Here is an 8,785-nt window from a genome sequence, read left to right on the forward strand (position 1 = left end):
TTCACTTTTCATGCATTCAAATTTATTAGATTAGCCTTTGTTGATACACTCAAGTGATTTGTGACTAGATTCGAGCGGTTTGGTGGGGAATTCGAAGGGTAAAGCTATACTAGAGGATTGAGTTGAGTTTGGAGCAATTGAGGTAAGTGTTTGATCTAACTTTGGCTTGAAGGAATAGGATTAGAGTGTTATTATTTGCTAATTTCTAAATGATCGAGTACGGTGTATAGGCATGGTGACGAGTATCTATACACCGGTGTCTAGCATGACCGTGGGTCCTTGTATGTACTTATCGTGATATTGTTGTGACTCTTCCATGTTAATTGATGAATTCTATGCAATGTGAAGAGTATGAGGACTAAATATGAATTGTAAATTCATTGGAGCGTTGGCTCGAACGATAATAAGACTATTGAGTGAGAAATGAAAGAAATAGAAAGTGATGTGATTAATCCCTTGCCGGGATGGTTTGAGTATATTGATTATCTCCCTTGCCGTGATGTGAAAGTATTGTTGTTGCTCCCTTGTCGGGATTTATCTGTTAATTGTGTAATTCCCTTGCCGGGACATTTCTTATTATTTGTTTATCCCCTCGCCTCGTTTGGTTGTGAGTACTGTTTGGGTGAGGAAGAGTGATAATGCACGATGGGTCATTCCGTGCCATGTTTTGATTATATTTGCACGAAGGGTCATTCTGTGCCATGCTTTGATTATACTTGCACGAAGGGTCATTCCGTGCCATGTTTTGATTATTTATGCATGAAGGGACATTCCCTGCTCTGATTTGATTATAATTGCACGAAGGATCATTCCGTGCCATGATATGAGAGTCATGTGAGGGAAAGCACGAAGGGTGATGCCGTGCACTTTATTTGACTGCTTTTGGTGAGAATGAGTGTAAAAGCACGAAGGTTGATGCCGTGCAACTGTTGATTTTTCTGCTCTCATTAATTATTGTTATTGCCCTGTTTCTTACTTAAATTGTTGACTTTATATCCGGACTGTACTCCCCCATAGTATGCTTCTCTCCCTCTTAACTGTTTAATTTCTTTGTTCTTTCCTTTTATTGCATATATATATATATATATATATATTAAACTGCACAAGTTGGTTTGGTAGTCCGTTCTAGCCTCGTCACTACTTCGCCGGGGTTAGGCCAGGCACTTACCAGCACATGGGGTCGGTTGTGCTGATGCTACACTTCTATGCTCTTTTGCACAGATCCCAGTACCGGGGCAGCTTTTGGACCACTGCAGTGGGATATTGATCGGGAGCTGACTTCAATCCAGGGACTTACGAGGTAGCCTAGATGGCGTTCGCAGGCCGGAGTCCCTTTCTATATTTCAGTTTGTTTCCATTGTACCGAGACAGACATTTATGTATTTTATTCAGACTTGTTTGAAGCACTCTTTATTGGTTCGTGAGATAGCGACTCCAGTCTTGGGTAGTGAAATATTAGACTTCCGCATTTTGGGTTTTCAGTTATTCATGTTTTAAAAGACTTCCGCATTTATTTAAATGACTCGTTGTTTTATTATCGTTGTGTTGTTATCCGAAAATGTTTAAATGTTTTTCTTGCCTAGCTCCGTTAGTAGGCACCATCACGACTCCCGATGGTGGGAAATCCGGGTCGTGACAAGTTGGTATCAGAGCTCTAGGTTACATAGGTCTCGCTACTCACGGACAAACTTGGTAGAGTCTGAGGGATCGGTACGGAGACGTCTGTATTTATCCCCCAGAGGCTACGGAGTTAGGAAAAATTTCACTTCGTTCTTTCCTGTCGTGCGATTGTGTTTCTCAAATACTGATTGTCTTTCTACTCTATTCTTTCGCAGATGGCGAGAACACGTGCTTCCTCTTCTACCGCGCAGCAGCCCGAGCCCCCAGCAGCAGCTCCTGCGAGGGGCAGAGGCCGAGGCCGTGCCAGAGGCCGAGGCCGGGGCAGAGCTCAGCCCCGAGCAGCATTCCCAGAGGTGGAGCCTCATGTTGATTATGATGAGGAGGCTCCAGCCCCAGCAGCTCCGGTGGGCCCAGCTCAGGTCCCAGAGGGGTTCATAGCCACCCCAGTTCTTCAGGATGCTCTGGTAAGATTGGTAGGCTTTGTGGAGAGCGTCACTAGAGCGGGTTTGCTTCCAATAGCACCGACCACTTCTCAGGCTGGAGGATGGGTTCAAACTCCTACTACACGTACTCCGGAGCAGGTAGTTCCCCAGGCTCAGGTTCCAGTGGTTCAGCCAGCTGTGACAGTTCAGCCGGGTATTGTGACTCAGACCGGCGATGGAGCGGCTATGTCTTCGGATGCTTTGTGGTGACTTGATAGGTTCTCCAAGCTCTTCACCACCACATTCGGCGGTGCTTCTTCAGAGGATCCACAGGATTTCCTATTTAGCTGCCATGAGATCCTTCAGACTATGGGTATTGTGGAGACCAATGGGGTCGATTTCGCCACCTTTCGGCTTGCAGGATCCGCCAAGACTTGGTGGAGAGACTATTGTTTATCTAGACCAGTAGGGTCGCCAACATTGACATGGGATCAGTTTGAAGAGTTGTTTTTGGAGAAGTTTCTCCCAGTTACTCAGCGAGAGGCTCTCCGCAGGCAGTTCGAGCACCTCCAGCAGGGCACTATGATAGTCACGCAGTATGAGACTCGGTTCATTGATTTGGCACGCCATGCTATTGTTATACTCCCCACAGAGCGAGAGAGGGTGCGGAGGTTTATTGATGGATTGATTCAGCCGATCCGTCTCCAGATGGCTATGGGAGCTGGTAGTGAGATTTCTTTTCAGGAGGCAGCCAATGCGGCCCATAGAGTGGAGATGGCTCTTGCACGAGGAGGTGGTCAGGTGTCGGATAAGAGGCCTCGTCATTCTAGTAGGTTCAGTGGTACCTCGTCTGGAGGTAGGGATTCTTATGGTAGAGGCCATTCACCGAGACCTTTTCAGTCAGTACTCCAGGTTTCTCATGGTACTCCAGGCAGTGGTGGTTCTCAGCAGCATTATTCTGATCAGCAGCCCATCAGTGCACCTCCACTTTAGAGCTTCCGGGGAGGACATTCCGGTCGACAGGGCCAGCCGTCTCAGTAGCCGAGGGCTTGTTATGGTTGTGGTGACCCCGGTCACATTGTCAGATTTTGCCCTCGAGCCTCGGGTAGCTCTCAGCAACAGGGTCCTCGCCCCATGATTTAGGCACCAGGTGATCCACAGCTTCCCCAGCCAGCTAGAGGCGGTGGTAGAGATCATAGAGGTGGAGGTAGAGACCGTAGAGGTGGAGCTCGGACCGGCAGAGGTAGGGGTCAGCCAGTAGCCGATCGTCCCAGAGACATGGCTCAGGGAGGTGGGGCCCAGCCCCGGTGTTATGCTTTGCCAGCCAGGCCAGAGGCTGAGTCGTCAGATGCTGGTATTACAGGTACTATTCTGGTCTGTGATAGGGATGCTTCAGTGCTATTTGACCCTGGGTCTACGTATTGATATGTGTCGTCCTGTTTTGCACCCTACCTGGCTATGCCTAGTGATGCTTTGAGTATTCCTATTTATATATCTACACCGGTGGGTGATTCTATAGTGGTCGACCGAGTTCATCCCTTTTGTGTGGTAGTGTTTGAGGGTCTTGAGACCCGTGTTGATTTATTGCTCTTAGACATGGTGGATTTTGACGTTATATTAGGGATGGATTGGTTGTCCCCGTATCATGCTATCTTGGATTGTCACGCCAAGACCGTGACCTTGGCTTTGCCAGATTTACCCCGATTGGAGTGGAGAGGGACCCCAGGTCATGCCACCCGCAGTGTTATCTCATATGTGAAGGCTCGACGCATGGTCGACAAGGGCTATCTAGCTTATCTGGCGTATGTTCGCGATTCCAGCACAGAGGTTCCTTCTATTGATTCTGTTCCTATTGTTCGGGAGTTCCCCGAGGTTTTCCCTTCAGACCTGCCGGGTATACCGCCCGACAGGGATATTGATTTCTGTATTGATCTGGCCCCAGGCACGCAGCCCATTTCTATTCCGCCGTATCGCATGGCCCCGCCAGAGTTGAAGGAGTTAAAGGACCAGTTGCAAGATTTGCTAGAGAAGGGTTTTATCAGGCCTAGTGTTTCTCCTTGGGGTGCGCTAGTGTTATTTGTGAAGAAAAAGGATGGATCGATGAGGATGTGCATTGATTACCGGAAATTTAACAAGGTGACGATAAAGAACAAGTATCCACTGCCAAGGATTGATGATTTGTTTGACCAGCTTAAGGTGCGAAGGTGTTTTCCAAGATAGACTTGAGATCTGGCTACCATCAGCTGAGGATTAGGGCGTCTGATGTCCCTAAGACAGCATTCCGCACTCGGTATGGACATTATGAGTTTTTGGTCATGTCATTTGGGTTTACCAATTCCCCAGCAGCATTTATGGAGTTGATGAACCGAGTGTTCAGGCCTTATCTGGACTTGTTCGTGATAGTCTTTATTGATGATATTCTGGTGTACTCCCGCAGACAGGAGGAACACGAGCAGCACCTCAGAGTGGTTCTTCAGACTCTGAAGGATAGTCAGTTGTATGCTAAGTTCTCGAAGTGTGAGTTCTGGTTGAGTTAGGTTGCATTTCTGGGTCATGTTGTATCAGCAGAGGGTATTCAGGTGGACCTGAAGAAGATTGAGGCAGTCAAGAACTGGCCTTGACCAGCATCAGTTACAGAGATTCGGAGTTTCTTGGGGTTAGCAGGTTATTACCGCCGGTTCGTGGAGGGATTTTCATCCATAGCAGCCCCGATGACCAGATTGACCCAGAAGAGTGCCCAGTTCAGATGGTCGGATGAGTGTGAGGCGAGCTTTCAGAAGCTCAAGACAGCTTTGACTACGGCACCAGTATTGGTTTTGCCCACAGGTTTACGGCCTTATACAGTTTATTGTGGTGCTTCCCGTATTGGGCTTGGTGCGGTATTGATGCAGGATGGCAGAGTCATTGCTTATGCTTCGAGGCAGTTGAAGATCCACGAGAAGAATTATCCGGTTCATGATCTTGAGTTGGCAGCCATTGTTCATGCTTTGAAGATTTGGAGGCATTACCTATATGGTGTGACGTGTGAGGTGTACACTGATCACAAGAGTCTGCAGTACTTGTTCATGCAGAAGGAGTTGAACTTGAGGCAGAGGAGGTGGTTGGAGCTATTGAAGGATTATGATGTTACTATTTTGTACCACCCAGGGAGAGCCAATGTGGTGGCCGATGCATTGAGTAGGAAGTCCGCCAGCATGGGTAGTCTTGCTTATGTTCCGGTCAGCCAGAGACCGCTTGCTTTGGATATTCAGGCCCTGGCCAATCGATTTATGAGGTTGGACATTTCTGAGCCTAGCAGGGTGTTAGCTTGTACGGTCACTCGTTCTTCATTATTGGAGCTTATCCGTGATCGGCAGTTTGATGATCCCCATTTGTGTGTCCTGAGAGACACGGTGCAGCATGGAGTTGCCACGAAGGTGACCTTAGATGATGATGGTGTTTGGAGATTGCAGGGGCGAGTTTGTGTGCCCAATGTCGATGGGATTCGAGAGTTGATCTTAGCAGAGGCCCATAGTTCGCGGTATTCTATTCACCCGGGCGCCGCGAAGATGTGTCAAGACTTGCGGCAGCATTATTGGTGGCGTAGGATGAAGAAAGATATTGCTGCATATGTGGCTCGTTGTTTGAACTGGCAGCAGGTTAAGTATGAGCATCAGAGGTGTGGTGGTTTGTTTCAGAGGATTGAGCTTCCCGAGTGGAAGTGGGAGAGGATTACCATGGATTTCGTTACTGGACTTCCGATGACTCGGAAGAAGTTTGATGCTATTTGGGTCATTGTTGATAGGCTGACCAAGACAGCACAATTTATTCCTGTTGCAGCCACTTATTCATCGAAGAGGTTAGCTGAGATCTACATCCGAGAGATTGTTCGCCTTCATGGGGTGCCGGTATCTATTATTTCGGATTGGGGTACGCAGTTTACCTCGCGCTTCTGGAGAGCAGTTCAGCAGGGGTTGGACACCCAGGTTCAGTTGAGCACAGTGTTCCATCCTCAGACGGACGGCCAGTCCGAGAGGACTATTCAGATACTGGAGGATATGCTCCGAGCTTGTGTCATTGATTTCGGAGGCTCGTGGGACCAGTTCTTGCCTTAGCGGAATTTGCCTACAACAACATCTACCAGTCCAGCATTCAGATGGCTCCATATGAGGCGTTGTATAGTACGCGATGTCGGTCTCCAGTCGGATGGTTTGAGCCGGGGGAGGCTCAGTTATTGGGTACAGATTTAGTTCAGGAGGCCTTGGACAAGGTCAAGATCATTCTGGACAGGCTCCGTTCGGCTCAGTCGCGGCAAAAGAGTTATGCGGATCGTAAGGTTCGAGATGTAGCTTTCATGGTTGGTGAACGGGTCTTGCTCCGAGTGTCGCCTATGAAGGGCGTGATGAGATTTGGGAAGAAGGGCAAGCTTAGCCCTAGGTTCATTGGCCCATTTTGAGATTCTCAATCGAGTGGGAGAGGTGGCTTACAGACTTGCCTTGCCACCCAGCTTGTCAGCCGTGCATCCAGTGTTTCATGTGTCCATGCTTCAGAGATATCACGGCGATCCAGCCCACGTGTTAGATTTCAGCACTGTCCAGTTGGACAAGGATCTGTCTTACGAGGAGGAGCCGGTAGCTATTCTAGACCGACAGGTTCGACAGTTGAGGTTGAAGAGTTTTCCTTCAGTGCGTGTCCAGTGGAGAGGTCAGCCTCCTGAGGCATCGACCTGGGAGTCCGAGTCTGATATGCGGAGCCGTTATCCTCATCTATTTCCCGACTCATGTACTTCTTTCTTTTGTCCGTTCGAGGACGAACGGTTGTTTTAGAGGTGGAGAATGTGACGACCCAAAGGGTCATCACCGAATTTCTCTCTTTTTCCGTGCTTCCAAGGCCTTAAAAACCTTATTTTTTGCTTGCCTCGATTTGCGTGCGCAGTCCGGGCCCGTAGCCGAAAAGCTTATATGTTAAATTCTGTGAAAATTTTTAAAATGTGGCTTTAAAATGATTAAAGTTGACTTTGGTCAACATTTTTGGTAAACGGACCCGGACCCATGATTTGGCGGTCCCGGAGGGTCCGTAGAAAAATATGAAACTCGGGCATATGCCCGGAGTCGAATTTCGAGGTCGAGAGCCCGAGAAATGAATTTTTCTGTGAAATTGTTTTTCTGAAATCATTAAGGAAAATGGAAATGAAAATTGATTAAAAGACTATGGTATCGGGCTCTATTTTGGTTCCGACGCCCGGTACAAGTGTTAAATATATGTTAAGCGCTCTCTATAAAGTTTGGTCGAAATCGGATGTCATTTGACATGTTTCGGACCTAAATATCTAAAATTTGAAGTTATGAAGTTTGAAATGAAAATGATGATCTTGAGGCTTGATTCAATGATTTTTGATGTTATTTTGGCGATTTGATCGCTCGAGTAAGTTCGTAGGATGTTATTGAGTTAGTGTGTGTGATTGGTTAGGAGCCCCGAGGGCTCGGGAGTGAATTGGAGGTGGTTCGGGGTGTTTTTACACTTAGGAATGGATCAGATTTTGCTGCATTTTTACACAGGCATTTTGTTCTTCGCGAACGCGGCCTCAGGCTCACGTTCGCAGTGCCTTGGTATTCCCCTCTTACGCGTTCGCGTCCTACTTCACGCGATCGCGTAGTTCTAATTCCTCCTCCTTCGCGTTCGCATCATCATTATCGCGAACGCGTAGCTTTACCAGCTTCCTCAACGCGTTTGCGTGGCCCCTCACGCGTTCGCGTATAATAGTCCCTGGAACCCCCAACATTTTCTTCTACGCGTTCGCATTATATTTCACACGTTCGCGATGAAGTGTCCAGTTTACCCTTCGCGAACGTGGCCCCTTTTCCGCGAACGCGAAGGGCAATTTTGCCCAGCGAATTCTTAAGTTAAAAACAAAACAGTAGCTCGAGATTTTAATAAAAATACACGAACTCCTTTCTTCTCCAAGCACTTAGGCGTCCATTGAAGCTCCCTTTCATCAAAACTTCTTGGGTAAGCATTGTTCAACTTGTTTTCTTCAATTTCCTCTATTAATTACTAAATTCCTAGCCCTAAATCATGGAATCAAAGTAGAAATTAGAGGTTTTGGGTAGAGTTAGGGTTTTGAGACTTTTGGGTGATTCAACCTCAATTTGGGGTCGAATCTTAAAACAAATTATATATTTGAACTCGTGGGGTTATGGGTGATTGGGTTTTGGTCCGAGCCTCATGTTTGGACCATGTGGGACCGGTGTCGAATTTTGGTATTTTTGGGAGAATGCTAGGGACTTCATTTCTAGGCTATGGAATTTTGTTTTTGAGTCTTTATTGATATTATTGAATTGATTATGCCTAGATATCGTTGTTTCGGATTCGGACTGTAGAGGAAAGGCGGTATTGGAGAGTTGATTGCTATTCTTGGACCGAGGTAAGTGTTTGTTCTAACTTTGGTTAGAGGGAATAGGATTAGGATATTATTTGCTAATTGCTAAATGAAGAGTACGGTGTATAGGCACAGTGACGAGTATCTATACACCGGTGTCTAGCATGACCGTGGGTCCTTGTTTGCACGTATTTCTGATATTTTTATTTTGAGACTCTTCTATGTTAATTGATGAATTCTACATAATGTGAAGAGTTTGAGGATTGGTTATGAATTGTAAATTCTTTGGAGCGTAGCTCGAACAATAAAAATACTATTGAGTAAGAAATGAAAGAAATGGAAAGAGATATGGTTAATCCCTTGCCGGGATGGTTTTAGTATATTG

Source organism: Nicotiana attenuata, unplaced genomic scaffold (assembly GCF_001879085.1).
Source record: "Nicotiana attenuata strain UT unplaced genomic scaffold, NIATTr2, whole genome shotgun sequence".
NCBI classification, from domain to species: domain Eukaryota; kingdom Viridiplantae; phylum Streptophyta; class Magnoliopsida; order Solanales; family Solanaceae; genus Nicotiana; species Nicotiana attenuata.